The sequence below is a fragment of the Rhinoraja longicauda genome, chromosome 2 (genome assembly GCF_053455715.1).
Source record: "Rhinoraja longicauda isolate Sanriku21f chromosome 2, sRhiLon1.1, whole genome shotgun sequence".
NCBI lineage: Eukaryota > Metazoa > Chordata > Chondrichthyes > Rajiformes > Arhynchobatidae > Rhinoraja > Rhinoraja longicauda.
Window position 1 is genome coordinate 67,500,101 of NC_135954.1, and position 15,814 is coordinate 67,515,914.

The window sequence follows — 15,814 nt, forward strand, 5'->3', positions numbered from 1 at the left end:
TGCTGGCTCTGGAGAGGATCCAGACGAGGTTTACAAGAACGATCCCAGGAATGATTAGGTTAACTTATGGTGATGATTTGTCAGCACTGAGCCTGTACTTGCTGGAGCTTAGAAGAATGAGGGGGGAGCTTTGAAACATACAGAATAGTGAAAGGCTTGGATAGAATGGATGTGGAGAGGCTGTTTCCACTAGTGGGAGAGTCGAGGACTAGAGGTCATAGCCTCAGAATTAAAGGGCGTTTTTTTATTCAGAGGGTGGTGAATCTGTTGAATTCTTTGCCACAGAAAGCTGTAGAGGCCGTCAGTGGATATTTTTAAGGCAGAGATAGATAGATTCTTGATTAGTGCGGGTGTCAGAGGTTATGGGGAGAAGGCAGGAGAATGGAGTTAGGAGGGAGAGAGAGATCAGCCATGATTGAATGGTGGAGTAGACTTGATGGGCCAAATGACCTCATTCTACTCCTATCACATGATGTTATTACCTTATGAAGTGGTCCTGAACATGAACTAGTCCATAGACTCAAGGCAGTCCTGAAATAGACCTTTGGCCTCCTCCTGCTGTATTATTCTATTCATAGGGATCTTACGCTTCAGTCTTTGTAGGCCGATGGGAGCAATACTAACAGACGATCAGACTGACTGATATGAGGGTGGGGAACGGAGTGATAGGTGTAATTACAGTGATCAAGAGTATTCACACCCTGCATGGGTTATGGGATATGCTGATGGTATTAGGGGAAAACGATAAGGATAGCGGAGTCAGGGGGTATGGGGAGAAGGCATGAACGGGGTACTGATTGAGAATGATCAGCCATGATCACATTGAATGGCGGTGCTGGTTCAAAGGGCCGAATGGCCTCCTCCTACACCTATTGTCTATTGTCTAAAACATTCCTGAAGTTAGCCTGATTGAAGTCCCCTGTGAAGATGTGTTTGCTGTCTCTTGAGAGTTGACAGCAATGTATAAATTCATTCAATACCACCTAGGTGTTGGCTTGGGGTGGTCAGTAGACTGCTGACAAAATGGTAGATGTGAATTCCCCTTTGTAGATATATGGGACAGTATTTTATGAACACATATTCCAGAGCAGAGTTGAACCACAAAGCATTGACTAAAAAGCAGGTGCCTAACTACTGCTTTATTGATATAATTTTGAATGGTTTTCTTTGGATCATCATTTGGATTGAACCAAAATGTTCTTATTGCCACATTATTTTTTTCAGGTGTATTAAACACACAGGAGCTATTTTCCCCTTAAACACACATATAATTTCTGATTACGGTTTATACTCAATGAAACTAGTTAGAATTGAAAATCATAAGAAACTTTAACTTGTTTGTTTTACACAGTCCCAGGGTTCTTTGGTTTTGAGCTGACAGATGAGGCCTATAAGAGACCTATTAACTCCCCCTCCGATGTGGCAAGAAGTGCTTGTCAGGAGCAGGATGGATAATTTTGAGAGCCAGCATTCTCCTTCCACCATGTACACAGGGCTCTCTCTATGCACCAAATGGATGGACTTGAGTTTCCCAGTGTCATTCTGAAAGTTGCTTCTCCAGTATGACCCAGGGATTTGCTCAAATTGGTCGAGATATTACACTTTTTTCAAGGCTTGGAAAACATCTTTGCATTGTTTCCTCTCTTGCTTTATGGAGAGCAGAAGAGATAGTCTGCTTTGAGAGTTTGGTGCTGGTGTTGGGCACGTAAATCACATGGCTTGCCCATCAGAGTGGACAGTGGTTAGGTGGTGAATGCTGACTTAGAAGAGGATATTGACATCAGTGGTACAGTATTTAACTGGACACTTTCTAAGTGTGTTTGCAGCTTCAACTTGAAACCATTTTACAATATCTGAAAATGAATTTACCAAAAACAAAATTACTTGTTAACATCTGTAAAATTAAAGTGATATTTCATGAAGAGTATACCATTGGGCCTATAATATTCAATTTTGGATTACTCTTTGTACGGCAGTGAGGGCATTGTTTTATTAATGACAGGAGAAAGAACAGCCATGATTCATTGGTTGACACTTACAATACAGTATTTAGCCATAATAAACCTGACATTTACACTAAGTTGTTCTAACACAACTGTTACATTTTTTCCACTGTATTGAAAAGCTTGCCCATGCGTGCACATTGTGTTTCAATGCATTCCAATGAATTTATGGAACAGCTGTAGCTTCAAGAAAATACAGGGATGAATAAGGTGGCATGATGGTTGTTACTGGAGCAATAGCCAGATGTCTTAAATGTTGATTTTGTAGCATGAGTTCAAATCCCACAAGGCAAAGGAATTTAATTTAAAGTAATTCAATGAATCTTGAATAAAATATAATTAATGGTGAACATAAAATGTCGAGCCTGTGGAGAAAGAAGTATGAACCTGTGTAGATTATATGCTACCCCAGCTCTTCCTTAAACTGGTACAATTGCTTTAGTGCAGCACAATGACCCATGGCTGAATGCTGTGGTCATATTCTCATGAATGCTAATCTGGTGGTAGTTACTGCAATTCCTTATTTTAGTTCAAAAGTAAGTTTATTCTACATGGAAAAGAGTCAGCACATGTCACTTCTATGCACCCCATTTTGTAATTTGAGGAACAACTGTAGCTGCATCCATTTAATTTGCCTTTACTCAAAATCAGCTGGGAAGGCATGGGTACATGGAGAAGGTATAAAATAACTTCATGTGAGAACATGGAAACAACTTAAAAAAAGAATGGCAGGCACTTGAATGGTGACCAATCTCAAGCAGTGGATTACTAATTAATTGTAGAATAGCAAGGCTGAGATAAATCTTGGTGTCGCATATATAATTCAAATTTCTATTTGAAAAAGTTTTCATAAAAATCATGTTTATTTCTTGATTCATTAAATTGTCTTCTATAGAGTCACAGAATCAGAGGGATATAGCACAAAACCAGGTCCTTTGGCCCTCCGAATCCAAGCCAACCATGAACCCACCCATTTACACTAATCCTATTAATCACTACTCACTACTGTTATCCAATCTCACTCTACATAATACCAAATCTCTTAGACCTGGTTCTTTATCCATTTGTCCAACACATACCCTTGTCTCAGGTTCATGTCTGTTTCCCTCTTTGGAGAAGAAACCTCAAGCTACTTGGGAGAGATTGGAGGTATAACTTCAGCTACTTAACAAAAAATATGACTTTCTCCATTACCTGGTGATAACATTTTCACCCATATATTGCATAAAACAGCGATTCATCTGGGTTAGATGTCAGCAGTGCCAAATGCGTGTGACAACTTTAAAATATTTTCCTTGTACGCAGTAACTTGTGCCAAATTGACCTTCATTCATCCATCCATCCATCAAAAAATGCATCTTGATGCTGATGTCTCTCTCAAGGAGATTATATCTGCCTCTTGTGCAGCATCTCAGATTTCACACTATGGCATGCACGACAAGTAAGAGGGGTGGGGTTTTATCTCATAGTCAAATATATCAAATGAAAACATTGGTGGAGATAAGAGCATGGACATTCTGTGCTTCTGACTGCAGGACCCGATTTCTATTCAGCTGGAAGTAAATGGCTTTCGGCCACACTGGCCAACAAAATACTTCCAGAGCAGTAGCACAAGTCCAAGTAACAGCATTGCATCCATACATGTGTTTGCAAAGGAACTGGCACAGTTATTCTTGAAACTGATGGACATCAATGTGCGCAACAATAGCAATTGGTCAGTATGGTTAAATACACAACATCTTCGTCCAGTTGTTGAGAGCTGGGGAGTTCTGCATTCAATGGCACAGAATTGTCATGCTATCTCATCAGCAGGCAAGAAAACATCTCGGTGTGAGTGTGACATACCACCCACCTCCAAACCTGAAGAGCTGGGAGGGTGGTGGGGATGGAGAAAGGGAGTGATAGTTGAACACTATTGACTAGCTAGATAGATAGAGCTAGATAGATAGAGCTAGATAGAGCTCTTTGCTCTATAGAGCTCGATATAGAGCTATAGAGCTCTATACAGCTAGATAGAGCTCTTAAGGATAGCGGAGTCAGGGGATATGGGGAGAAGGCAGGAACAGGGTACTGATTGAGAATGATCAGCCATGATCACATTGAATGGCGGTGCTGGCTCGAAGGGCCGAATGGCCTACTCCTGCACCTATTGTCTATTGACTAAACTAACCAGGCTTCTTTCTGCTCCCACAGCTCTTTGCTCATCACTCCCATAGGATCTCATCAAAATAAAATTTATTCTTGGTGAGGAAGCTGAGCAGTGAGTATGCCCAATATATTTGATTGTTTGCTATATGCTGTCACTAACAGTGGGATGAAAATAAGATGCAGAGGAGATTGAATGGAGGAATTCAGAGAGTTAAATGGTGTTCAATAGATAGGGAGGGGCAAATTCACAGAGGGATTTGAAGATAATGACAATTAAAACTGCACTATCTGAGATTAAAAAGACAGGGCATGTTCTATTAGTCCGTTCAAATTTCAAAACAAAATATTTTCCAATAATTCATTCAAGAATATCAGTATTCTAGTATGGTTTAACAGTGCAATTAAAACTACAATTATGTTTAGTTTAGAGATGCTGAATGGAAACTGGCCCTTCAGTCCACCAAGTTCACACTGACCATAGATCATCTGGTCACACTAGATCTATGTTATCCCACTGCTCATCCACTCCTGACACTTTAGGGTAAATTTTACAGAGGCCAATTAACCTACAAACGCACAAGTATTTGGGACGTGAAGTCACAATTTATCTTAAATTGTTCAACAGTGCCATAAAATGCATACTAGGAAAAGGCCACTAGGGTACATTTAAGTTCACTCCTTTCAATGCCTTGTATTTTTTTTACATCTTTCACTGCTGAAAAAAATATCTGTTAAATTTCTCCAGGATAGTGGGGATGGTCATGCAAAATTCCACAATGTCAAACCATATAATAACATTGCCAAGACTTTCAACTTTAGTTCAATCTTGAAATATTCCTTTCATATCAATTTCTTAACGTGTAGACAGTCAAGTCCATTTTCCCCCGGGGTGGAAATGTCATAGACTAGAGTGCATAACTTTAAGATGAGAGGGGCAAGGTTTAAAGGAGATATATGGGCAAGATTTTTTTTACACAGAGAGCGATATGTGCAGATAAGATAAGATTTTAAGAGGCTTTTACTTAGGCACATGGATATGCAGGGAATGGAGGCAGAGGAGATTAGTTTACCTTACATCATGTTTGGCACAGACATTGTGTTCCTTTGCTGCACTGTTCTATGTTTAATCCCTCTATAAAACTGTGTGCTCAAGGGGTTGAATAACCTATTGAATAATCTAAACATACAAATTTATCAGTCAGCTATGCTTTCTATCTAATTAAGACATGATTAGATATAGTCTGACCCACTACTGTTTCATTATTTCAATATTTGTGGCTTATTTAGTGTCATAAATGTAGTCTGATTATTGCCATATTAAAATGATAGATTGGAAAATAAATATTTCTTAGCAGACATTAATATTGCTCTTCAGATCTACTAGTGTCAGGTTCACATCAAAAATATCTAACCTCGATACCGACAGTTTTTAATATATTTGTTGGGTACTGACCTAATTCACTCCAAATAACTGTGAATAATGCAGGTTCAGTAGCCAAACTCCAAATTCTCATAAACTTCTCAAAAATTGATTTCTAACCTCAATTTTTATGCTTTTGATGTTAATTCTATGTTCTTGTCTTATTAATACACCATGTCACTGCTTAGCTATGGAGTCAAGGTTGTGAATACTTCTTTTGGCCAATCTCTAACTTTCACTACTTTAGAGACAATTCTACAACTTTTTGGCACAATATATTCCAATCATTTATTATGTATTACATGCACTAAATTGTTTTCCATAGTAAAATATGGCCATTTGAACATGATCATTAAAAAAGTATCCTTAATGTAAAATTGGGACTATATAAGCAGTGCAATGAACAGTAAATCATTGATTAAATCTGCCCTTGCACCATAAACTGTTGATATTGAGTGCCACAAATCTAGTTTGCAAATATGGCAGTGAACAGGATATCAGGCCGTAAGTGCATAGAACAAGCAATTGGTTGTTCTTGAATATTTAAGTTTGGAAGCCATATTGCAGCTGAATAACGGATTACGGATACTGTGTGTACAGAGTTCATACATTCTCACTGTGACTGCATGGGTTTTCTCCAGGTGCCCTGGTTTCCTCCCACACCCCAAAGGCATACTGGTTTGTAGGTTAATTGGCTTTGGTGTGTTGTAATATTTTCCCTAATGTATGTAGGTTAGTGTATGGGGTGATCATTAGTCAACGTGGACTCAATGGGCCTAAGGGCCTGTTTCTGCTTTGTCTAAAGTCTAAAGCAAAGTCTAATGCCACAGTTGGAACATTGTTTGTCATACTGGTTGCAATGTTACATGAAAGATATAGGGGCTTTGAAGAGCATGTAGAAGAGGATGTTGCCTAGATTGGAGTGTATTTTCTATAAGGTGAGCTTAGACAAACTGGGACTCTTGTGCTGGAGCATTGGAAGCTGAGGGGTGACCTGACAAAAGCATATAAAATTATGAAAGACATATGGTAGATTGTCAGTGTCTTTTTCTGAGAATGAAAATATCAAATGCTCAAGGGCATATGTTTAAGATGAGAAGGAGAAAAATGTAAGTTTTTAAAGACTTTTTTTTACAGGGGGTGGTAGGTGCTTTGAACATGCTGTGGGGGAAGTAGAACGAGATACAATTGCGACATTTAAAAAGGATTTAGACAGACACATGAACAGGTAGGAAATAGAGGGATGTGGACCTTGTGCACAGGTTTTCAGGCAGAGGGGATGAGTTTAGATTGCATCAATGTTGGCACTGATATTGTAGGGTCAATGGCCAGCTCCTGTGATGTAGTGACAGACTGTGGTGCTGCACGTATCCTCCAGCAGCAGGCCTGGCCTGCCCACCGCCATCAAGAGGGAAGCCACCGACCCTTCCCTGCCCATCCCCTAGGCAGGTGAAGATATCCAAGATGGATGCAAGGAACAAAAAGGGCTGGTAAGCAGACTGACTGCAGGAGGCAGTGCAGTGGACTTTGACGGAAGAGGGCTGCTGGAGGTCCTGCAGCAGCCTGGGGCTTGGCTGCGTTGGGGCCACTACAAGAGTCTGAGAGTGCGGGCAGCAGTGCAGTGTATCACGATGGTGGAGTGGCCCACTGGAAGCCCTGCAGCAGCCTGGGGCTCAGCTGTTTCGGGCGCCGCTCCAAAAGGCCGAACATGTGGATTGGACATGACTTGTCGCTGTACGGAATGATGAAGCAGCAGTGGAGGATACCAATGGCTACACTTCGCCAGACCGGCCTGTAATGCCAACATGCCAGCTCACAAACTCTGCACTTATAACAACTGGGACATGAAAATGATGCCAAAATGTGGTGACTCCTTTATACTGTCCCATTGTACTATTCCTATAAGATGTGCTTATACTGACAGTAATACTTTTACTGAAGTGTATGCAAAAAAAAAAAAGTACCATTGAACCATTAAGGATATTTAATCAATCAAAGCTCAAGGGACTGAAAAGGTGTATATTAAACTCGATAAGTTGAATTGTGTACTAAAGGAAAAGGCTGGGGTCAGAAAGGAATTAGAAGCAGAAACTTTTTTTCTTATAAGTAATAAAAGAAATAAAGGAATGAAACCATATTTTTAATACTTTTTAGTACTTGTTCTGTTTGGCAGTAACTAATTACATAAGAATTACAATGAATACACAAGAGGACAGTCTAGTCAGCTAGTCCGTGTTGGTGAACATCCTCTACTCATTCCTTCAGCATTTCCTCCTCTAAATCTGCCTGCAGATCTCCATTCCCTTCTCCCTCACGATTGTTCAGCATCCCCTGACACAAATTCATATTATTAGCTTTGATCACTCAATGTGGTACCGAGTTACACATTTTGAATTCTCTATTGGACTTTTTGGTGCCCATCTTTTATTGGTGGCATCTAGTTATGCCCTTACCCTGAAATGAAAACATACTCTCTGCATCCATTTTATCAAAATAATTTCATCATTTAAAAGACCTCGATTAGATCACCATTCCAGTTTCTCTTCTCAATAAAATCTAGTCTCTTCATCCTACCTCAATGCGCATACCTTGAATTTCTGGTATTAATCTTCTCTACAGCCTTTGCAACAATACAGGATGCAATACTCAAACCGAGGTTTAATACTTACCATTAGTATTAACCATTTGTGCTTGGTTTGCTTTCTCATTGATACAACTTTGAGTAATTGATGTACTTGTGCTCCATGACTCCACCTTTTAATTAATAAGGGACCTCCATATTCTGCCTATCAAAATGTGTTATCTTCCAATTATCTTTGTTTAATCTCATCTGCCAACTATTTGTTCATTTTTTAAAGTTTATTGATCCTCCTGTAATTTTAGTGATACAGCATGGAAACAGGCCCTTCGGCACATGCTATCAATCACCTGTTCAATGTTCTACCACTTTCTCATCCACTCCCCACACATTAAGGGGAATTTAACAGAGGCTAATTAACCTAAACAACCCACATGTCTTTGGGATGTGGGAGGAGACCAACATAATTATTGCCGCATCTGCGCCCGGGATGAGGTGTTTCACACTAGGGCTTCCGAGATATCCTCGTTCTTCAGAAAACGGGGCTTCCCCTCCTCCATTATAGATGAGGCTCTCACTAGGGTCTCTTCTACATCCCGCAGCTCCGCTCTTGCTCCCCCTCCTCCCACTCGCAACAAGGACAGGATCCCCCTCGTTCTCACCTTCCACCCCCCCAGCCAGCGGATCCAACATATCATCCACCAACATTTCCGTCACCTTCAACGGGACCCCACCACTGGCCATATCTTCCCATCCCCTCCCCTCTCTGCGTTCCGCTGAGACCGTTCCCTCCGTAACTCCCTGGTCCACTCGTCCCTTCCTACCCAAACCACCCCAACCCCGGGCACTTTCCCCTGCAACCGCACGAGATGCAACACCTGTCCCTTTACCTCCCCCCTCAACTCCATCAAAGGACCCAAACAGTCTTTCCAGGTGAGACAGCGGTTCACCTGCACCTCCTCCAACCTCATCTATTGCATCCGCTGCTCTAGATGTCAACTTATTTATATCGGCGAAACCAAGCGCAGGCTCGGCGATCGCTTTGCTGAACACCTGCGCTCGGTCCGCATTAACAAAACTGATCTCCCGGTGGCCCAGCACTTTAACTCCCCCTCCCATTCCCAGTCTGACCTTTCTGTCATGGGCCTCCTCCAGTGCCATAGTGAGGCCCGCCAGAAATTGGAGGAGCAGCACCTCATATTTCGCCTGGGCAGTTTGCAGCCCGGTGGTATGAACGTCGACTTCTCCAACTTCAGATAGCTCCTCTGTCCCTCCCTTCCCCTCCTCCTTCCCAGATCTCCCTCTATCTTCCTGTCTCCACCTATATCCTTCCTTTGTCCCGCCCCCCTGACATCAGTCTGAAGAAGGGTCTCGACCCGAAACGTCACCCATTCCTTCTCTCCCGAGATGCTGCCTGACCTGCTGAGTTACTCCAGCATTTTGTGAATAAATCGATTTGTTACAGCATCTGCAGTTATTTTCTTATAATTATTGGGAGAATGTGCAAACATAACATTGACAGTATCTGACGTCAGGATTGAACTCGCGTCTCTGGCGCTGAATCATATTCCTCAATATTAGAAGTTTCTGCCAATCTGCTAACATCAGCAAATTTTGTAGATTATCACCTTGATTTCAAAATTGGAATCATTAACTTAAGTGATGGTCCAGCCCTGACCTTTCTAGAACACTACTGCCCACATCCTTCCACTCGTTCCCCTCATTCTGTTTTCTTGTCCTGAAGCGGGGTTGTGATTCATTCTGCTGCTTGGCCCCAAACTACATTCTCTGGCCTTACTTATTTCTCCATTATGAGGCACCTTATTGAATACCTCTTGAAAATAGAGATAAATGACATTAACTATATTAGGGAGGCACAAGGAACTGCAGATGCTGGAATCCTGAACAAAAAAAAAGCACTGGAGGAACTCAACTTAAATCAGGCAGCATCTGTGGAGGGAAATGGAGAGATGACATTAGGGAATGGAACCCTTCTATTATATTATGACCATCTATTTTCTCGAAGGCATCACAAAATGCTGGAGTAACTCAGCAGGTAAGGCAGCATCTTGGAGAGAAGGAATGGGTGACGTTTCGGGTCGAGACCCTTCTTCAGACTGAACTATTTTCTCGGCCTCTTTAACAAGCACAATAAGTTTCATGAAGCAAGATCTTTTTTTCTGAAATCTATATTGATTATTTGTTTTTTTGCTTTTAGATTTTGAATATTTTTAGTTGGAATTCCATTATTTTTCTAACTACTGATGTTAACTTCACCAGACAATAGTGGCCATTTTGATTCCCCTTTTTAAATATATGTATCATATCAGCTATTTGATCCTCTCTGTCACCACACTTTTCCTAATGAATTATTAAATATTTGTAATAATGTCTCTGCTATCTCTTCCCCGGAGTTCTTAAAACTGTGTTGGTGTAATCCATTTGGACCAGGAATTTATTCTCTGTGATTTTGATTATTGAGTTAATATATCACCTTAGTCCAATTTAAATGCATTTATTTTGGTACTCATTTTCTCATTCGGTCATGTGACGTAATCATTTTATCAGGTATACAAATCATTGGTAAATACCTGGTAGCACTTATGTTGTTAAAAGGGTATTAAGACTAACACAGATAAGACTTAACTTGCCACGGCAAATTTAATTCACAACAAGCATAGAAATGCAGCAACTTTAGTGTTCACAGAATTTCAATAGTATTGCAGGGCAGCAAAAAACATTACAAAGTTTGTATTTCACATTTAACCATGCAATGCTCTAGCTTGAAATTTGTATTATTCGTGCGTAGTGTCAGCGATGGGAATCCCAGTATTTTGAACGCACATAATGGCCTGTTATTAAACAACAACTATGCACAGTTCTGTTAATATTGGATTTTCCGAAAAGAAATAAAACTTGCTTTGTTTCTTCTCTAGCTTGCTTATACTATTTTGTTGTTTTCAATATAATTTCAATATCAATTCAATTAACATGCTTTAATTTCTTGTCAAGTTCTACTTATAATTCTGAAAGTAGTTATAATAGTAATATACAATTTAGGCAATTAATAAAGATTAAATGAAAACAAAGTGTCTATCTTCTGCACTAAATCTGTCTGTCAGCAAACCAATATCTTGCTTCTGTTTACCATCCTTGTCCCACAGTCTATGGCAGTAATATGCCACTCACTAAAATTGGGGGGGGGGGGGGGGGGGGGGGAAGGGTAGGGAAGGACTTTCCCACTACAGACATCTTAGAAAATGGCATGAGATTCTAACTGTTTGCTTCCCCAAAAGACAGGGGACAGATGCTGAACATCAGACTATTAATCCCCAGCCCAGGTAGATGTGACAGCAAAAAACCCAAAAGAATGAGCCCTTTGCCTGCATTCGATGGATGTGTTGCAATTTACTGCTGTTTTACAGAACAAGGTCAAGCCATTATAAACTTGGCAATCGTCTGTGCAGCTGGAAAACAATGTGCATGATAAGCAGAAATCCAAACCCTCATAGCACTAATTAAACGAGTGCCCACCAGGAAAAACACAAATTACCACATTAGGAAAAAAAAATTTGTACCCCAGTGCACATTTTTACCCATGCGCTCGATACTTCATATGTCTATTGAATACTTCTGTTTGTATCATCCAACATTACATTTTCCACCACTGCATTAGCAGCACTCTTTGCCCGAAAGCCCGAGCTAAGTCTGAATTCTTTCCACGTAAGGAGAATCTTCTCCATCCTTCTCAGACACAGCCCACTGCTCCCCTGCAGGAGGACTGAAGTATCATTAACTATCAGAGACACTCCAGGCAGAAGTTGAGGCTCTAGTGTCTAAAAGCCTTCCTGTCTCCTATCAAAATTCATATCCTGTCATAGTACTAGGAGCAGAAAGGCTTCTCATTATGGCATCATTCCCTCTTGGAAGAAACAGTGATTGCTGCACTGGTGGCTTCTGAAGGCAAGGATGTAATTTAGCAAAATAATGTACCATGCTGATTAATTTAATGTAGCCCATGACTAATTATGGTAATTCATTACATCTACAATTAGGCTAAGTAATTTATTGCACTGCAGTCTCATAAAGCACAGGATTTATATCGAGTTTTGAATGTCACCCAAAGGACATTTCCGTACCTTGTCTTTACTGAAGCGGAATCAGCCTGCCAGCTGAGACGAGCAAAAACCATTCTTACTGCATCAAGTTAAGACTGTGAGCAGAATGTAGGTACGATGAGGTTTCTGCTCTTAATATCTTCCTTTGTTCAATTGCACCTCTGTGATTACTTGGTATACAATTTCCATTTTTGTCTACAAATGCATATGAATTTCATCCAATGTTAGCATCCGAGACCTTAACCACTGCAGTGCAATAATTTTTTTTAAAATTCTGAATAATTCCTCTTGGTTCTAGTGATTACAAAAACAATACAACGATAATAAAATTATGCAGTTTGCCATGTGATCTGAATAAATCTCAATCAGCCGGTCGATCTTACCTGAACCCCAGATTCCTATATTTATGTAATTTTAAAAATGCAACCAGGGTATATTTTGAAATACAGCTCCTGATGTACCCTGCAGCAGTGTTAGCACTTACAATTGTGCACTTCTGAGACTAATTTGTTTAGCTGATCACCATTCTTCTGACATCCCTGCAAATGTTACCCTTCTTTTTCAATCAAAGGCACAGCAGGGTGTGCCATCTGTCTGGCACAGTTCTAGTTCCCATTCCCAACACTATTTTGCACTGGTAATTTCATTGCAGCAGCAAAGGTTGGCATTTCCTTGAAATCTGCTCCTAATACCGGACTTCAGTTACAAATACACAGGTTCCTTCTCAGGCTTATCCTCCTCACCTTATGTACTGCTGCTAAAGCGGCCCCTGAAGAATGAGCAGATGATCAGCACCACAAGCTGCAACCACAGGGATCCACCATATTACTTTGCTTTGTGGACTATTAATGAACATTCGGCTCATCACCTTACCTTTCTCAATCATCCCTTTTGTTTCGGTGCATTCTAATGTAGTCATTACATATTTGTGGTAACACACATAATATTAAAGGTTATGAAAAAGGAACAACGTATTCATGAAAATGTTATTCAAATGATTGCAGGACATTTATTGGTTTAGTTTGCTCTTTAGATATGATTGCTAGATTAATTAAGGATAGATGATTTAATACAAACAAACAATTGCCACTTATATATTTCATTGTATTCAACTAACTCTATGATGTTCAAATGACAAACCAACAAAATGTTAAAAAAAGTTATACAACTCCATTAGAATACACATTATGTACCATAAGTTACCACTTCTGGTTTGATGGGTAAAATAACGATTACCCATTCTACTCTGTACTCTACTCAGGTAAATAAACATTGAAGTTGATAAATCTTTCTTTGTTAAAGCATCTCTACTGTTTTTTTAACAATGTGAAACAAAGTCTAAACTTTGTGTAAAATTATATATTCGTTTGAATGTAGCAAATGATTCAGTAGTTTTTTTTCTGATTTATAAGTTTCTTAAGCTCTGAATATGTAATTTTGTCAGATTCTGAAAGAAACACATTTATATTGGAAACAATTTTTTTTTCCTCAATACATCACAATGCTACCTCCTTAAGGTACGTGGTCAATACCTTTTATGCGACTTTTTCAATATTATGTATGAAGTAAAGCAAACTCTTATTAAACCAAACCTGATAGATATATCAGTGATTTATTTTTCAATATTGTGGAGGTTTTAATTATTAGATGCAGTATTTACCTATTAACAATAGCCTTTCCTCCAAGATGTTGAGAATTGAAATATGTTCAAAAGGTGGCTTCATATTTTGCTGTTATAGCTTGAATAATTTTTATTAATTTTCTTAGGCATGGCTGGGTTTGATTTATTCTCTTTAATATTGTGCTGTAATATTGGTCACTCAATTGAAAACAAAACTCCAATATAAACAAAACATTTACAAAATATCTTTTCTAACCTTAATAGATAATAAGCATAAAAATAAAGTACATAGATATTGAAAGAGGCATAATCACACATAAATTTTGGTTTAACGTGCATTCAAAATTAATACAAGTGATCATTGCTAGACCACCAATTTTTATCTTCATCGAAGCATTCATAAATAATGGGGTAAAGTTAGGTACAACAAAAAGAATGGAATAAATCCTGACACCAAAAACCAACAGTCAGCCTCTGTAGTCTATTTTGTCTTTGCTAAATATCCATTGATTTTAATGCATCATAAAAATTATACACATTGGCAAGTTTAATTGTTTGTGAATCTATTTTATATAAATGCATTGAAACAAAGTTAGTTATGTGTGAGTTGCAAAACAACTCTTTATGAAAGTCCTACCTATGATCAATGATAAAAAGAAGTGGAAATAAATTACTAATGTCTTATTATTCAAGTCATTTATTTCCTCCTCCTGCTAACATTTTAACTGACTCCAGCAACTTACCTTGATGTTCGAGCGCATTGTTTCTGTTGATTATAAACACTAATTTGATCAATTTTTAATTCTGTATCATCCATAAAATATTTATTTCTTGTGGTGGCGAGAATGCAAAATATAATTGTATATTTTGCACAAGTTTTAAAATGAACCAGAAACTAAGCATATAAAAAAACTAATTAATATAAATAAGGAAGACTGATTAAAGTCAGATCTAGGGTTGACTGAGTTTAATATATTCGTGGTGTCATCTTCATTTTTGTGGTGGGTAATGCTCTGCAACTTTTGCAGGATAAATATACCAGCCATATAGAGACTTTTCCAAAAAAATCCTTCATTACAAACTATATAATCTGGATGGCAGAATTTTACAGTCAGACTTACAAATAAAGTTTAATAGGGAAGTGTGCATGAAGATCTGATTTATTATTAAACAAAGAGACATCGGAAAAATGTTTTTTTATTAAAGTTAATCAACAGGTAAAATTATTTTTCTTTTTAAATTCAAGATTTACAGCAAAACCTGAGATTTTCAGTACAAATGTTATGAGAGTTAACTGCAACTAAGCATCTTAATTAATGTACGATCTGCCAAAAATGATGTTTATAAGTATTAAAAATTCTTGGAAGAAAATGTTATCCTCTTTAAAATTTGAGATTAACAGGCCATATGGCATCATAATCATTTACTTCACCTTGTTGTGTTCAATTACTACAATCAACATACCAGTTTCCAAATTAATCATAACACAGTAATTTCATTAGTTACACAGCAGGCATTTAAATTATTAGCATAACAACAGTTTGCACACAATTAAACTTTATTTGAACCTTAAAATTTGCAGACTGGAACATTTGAACAAGATTCAATAAAGTGAAACAGACAAGACAGAAAACAGTGCTTACAGTTACTTCAAGACACTCTGGGGGAAAGGAAGGAAAATCAGCCTCATCCCCTTCGATTTTGAGTTTGTCTACAATTGATTAAGTTGTAATGACAGGTCTTGAAAGCAATGAAAATATACTGGCTTGGTATTCAGCAAAGATGTTATATAAAGCTGGTATGAAGTCACAAATATCTTGAGTTGATCGTGCTGCAAAGTGCAGAAAAATAAAAATAATGCATCAGTAAAACTATAGAAGATAATTACAATAATGAGGAAATAATTTAATGAAACACTTAGCTGCT

General features: G+C 38.6%; 1 protein-coding gene across 1 annotated transcript in view; it reads right to left on the minus strand.

The window, feature by feature from the left end:
* Positions 1-13,460: 13,460 nt before the first annotated feature.
* Positions 13,461-15,814, minus strand: part of skap2 (src kinase associated phosphoprotein 2) — a 219,563-nt gene continuing 217,209 nt past the window's right edge. The window contains exon 13 of the mRNA XM_078420533.1: positions 13,461-15,719. The gene's annotated coding sequence lies outside the window, so the exon portion shown is untranslated. The remainder of the gene's footprint in view (positions 15,720-15,814) is intronic.